The following is a 3,281-nucleotide window of genomic DNA, read 5'->3' as shown; positions in this document are numbered from 1 at the left end:
TATTAAGTATGAATTTCACTTCTAATGCTTATATGATGTGTGAATGTGTATAATTGTATTAGCTAAGTGAACGTAAGTAAGAACATCTGTTTATGTGAAGTTAAATAATATATGTTAATAAGATAAGTAAGATAGCTAGCTTAGTTTGGTAGATATCGTAGTTCACTGCCCTAGCAACGCAAAAGGACTTTAACCCCTTGTTAGGGCTGCGCAGAAGCCAATTGTAACAATTCACGAAGGTATGGAAGGGTAGAGAAGAGGAATAAGAAACCTACATGAAGGCAGGTATAGTTGGAATAAACCGACATCACAACCATTTCAAGGGTGTGGTAAATTGGCTCCAACATCCCCCCATATTGCTTTGGTGAGACTTCAGACTCCGGGCTGATGTCAAATGGGCTCGTAGTGTAGGGATTTATTTGGCTAACTAACACTCAACCTGGGTCAAGCCCCCGCAAGCCAACAAATGGTCCATTTCTGGGACCAGAATCTGCATAAGATATGTGTGATATCATATCAACGGAATCCAACTAAGAAAGAAATTGAAGGTTGGTTGGATAGAAGGATTCATGAGTTCGTGGCACAAGAAACCAAAAATGCGCAACTGTTAAAAGAACATTGGCTAGACAGGTACCTATATACAGAGATCCACAAAATATTTTGATCGTCCTTCCCTAATGAGTTATACGAGTGGATCATGAAGCTAGCATATAGCCAAGGAAGGTGGAAACTTGATGGTCCTATTGTGTGGACCCCAGAGCTAGTGCGAAAGATGGAAGCACCAGAGGATAAGAATGTGCACACCATCAATCGTTGGCTCGAACACATTATAGGAGGATTTGTTACTGAGTTTTTGGTTGACACCTCAGTCAGCTATAGTGAGGCAGAGAGATGCTTTTTCAAAGGACCACGAGGTAAGTACGTCAAATCTTTGAAGACTTGGATTAAAATGTTGTTTTGTGAAAAGCGGATTATGCAGCTACCTTGATGTTCAAGTCTACAAGAAGCAGAGGAATTTATAGAAACAAAGGAAGTAAGGGTCCAAAGCATAACCCCTTTATTTCACCTCCATGAGGGGACGAATATGGGATCGTGAAGGTCTCTCTATGAAGTTCTATTCATTTGATAAGACAAAGATTTGCATGAAGTCCACCTCCGCCTACACCACCACCGGCTTCACCTCCATCACCTCCAACTTCACCCATACCACCTTTGCCTCCACCGCAACTTAGTATCGCAAACACAGTGAAGTTGCCTTTGTTCAAAGGCTTGGGAAATGAGGACTTAGACTAATTCTGGTTCATTGTGAGGGTTGTATGTGTAGCTCAAGGTGTTACAGATGACCATATAAAGAAAGAGACACTCGTTAGTGCTCTACAAGATCACGCTAACTGGGATATTAATTACTCTATAGATAACCCAAATGCTAGAGTAATGGACATCCAAGCAGCACCGAATATGGAATTTAGCAGACCTAAATGTGAAGCGCAGTCGACTGTTGGATTCAAAGAGATCACAATGCTACCATGTAAGATGCCTTGGGAACTAGATCAGAGCTTGAAATGTATGATCCACAAAGCCAACTCAAATTTGACAGATGGAAAGCATCGCTAGTGGTTTTTTCCTTTGCTACTACCACACCTAAGAAGTGCATTGTCACAGCAGAAGATAAAAACTCAAACAAAGGCCATGGAAATTACCATGAGAGTACATGAGACTCCGATGTAAAATCCTAATCTAGGAGTTCAGTAGATCCACACACAGGTGAAGAAACTGTGCCTTGAGATGTAAAGCTTGAAGCAGGATAGGACGGTTCGACCAGAGGTACGCGAAGAAGTATGGTGCGTAAAATGCAAGAGTCAGTGTCATGACAAAGACCAATGCCCAATCTTTATAAATTACCTTGTAGGAGGAGGACCAATGCCTTTAAGGCCAGAATCTCAAGTAGGACCTAACACGGCTCCTGCTTTTTGGTGCGCTATCTGTCAAATAGCTAGAAAGTATTCCACGGATAACTACCACTTGTTACAGAAGTATACACAAACTTCACAACAATTATTCTGCAACTTTTGTAGATCGATGGGACATGAGAAGCGTACTTGTAGGAGCTATGATTTGATGATGGATAAAAATCCCACCTACAAGTTTCACACCAAAACATGGCCTCTTGACCATAATTCATGAATGATGCAAACAGGATTTCAGGGGCAGGCGAGGTCAAGGCAGAGGAGGACCTTGTAGAGGTCGAGCACAGTTGATTTTCTACAATTGTGGAGGACCAGGATACTATGCATGCAATTGAACTAATCCAATGCATCCGTCATGAAAGTACTTTGCACTATTTGAACATGAAACATAAGATTGTCTGAGCCATGCAAGGAAGATCCGAACATAAATATAGTTCTCCAAGAGGAATCATGATGGGAGATGACAAGGGGAAACAACCAGAATACAATACCTGGGTTTTCAAAGCCTCGGTGAAAGAGGCTTCGTTTGATTCAGAGCATGCTTGTGAAATCTTCATGGAAGCTAAGAAGAGCTTCACTGAAGCCTCCACTTCAAGAAGCAAAGATAATCCTATGCCAAGATGGACCCCCCTATGCTCACTACTTTCCTCGAAACCTGTACGAAGTTACTGCGCGAAACTAAGGCTATGAAAGGGTTACAGGAACTCATCAACAGATGTTCTAGCACTGTACCAGGAGAATCGCACATAGTCTAAAGATCGGAAAGCATAAAACAAGGACAGGGCATGAAATAAGACTCTCCACACAGATTGGAGAATACGAGATGGATTACATCATTCTGGATTTCGGATCAAATGCGAATGTTTTACCGAAACAAGCATGGAAGTGAATGGGGAGATCTGCATTGCAATGGTCTTCGATTCAGCTAAGGATGGTGAATAAATAGAAAATCCTACCCATGGTGTGATTGTAGGGAGTAACTATGGATATTGATGGAGCGAGCACACTGGAAGATTTTGAAGTAATAAATATTGATGATGACAACCATCCCTACCCTCCAATCTTGGCCATTGACTGGGCTATTGATATGAGTGGGCTAAGCAACCTGAAGAAGCGAAATATGATATTTGAGAAGAAATCATTGTACGTAATAATACCCCTAGATCCTGATGAGGGATGGTGCTTTACGAAACCATGCCGTGACTGTGAGAGTGATGATGATCTGGATTGCATCTATAAGGTAAGATCACGAGACCAAGACTGGGTGAATGCCACTGCGGATGGGTGGATTACATGGGAGTCCAAGAGTTTCTT

This window comes from Pinus tabuliformis, chromosome X (genome assembly GCF_031772625.1).
Source record: "Pinus tabuliformis cultivar Carrire ecotype Pingquan chromosome X, CPIR1, whole genome shotgun sequence".
Classification (NCBI taxonomy): Eukaryota; Viridiplantae; Streptophyta; class Pinopsida; order Pinales; family Pinaceae; genus Pinus; species Pinus tabuliformis.
The sequence above is the reverse complement of the archived record's forward strand: the minus strand, read 5'-3'. Positions refer to the sequence as shown.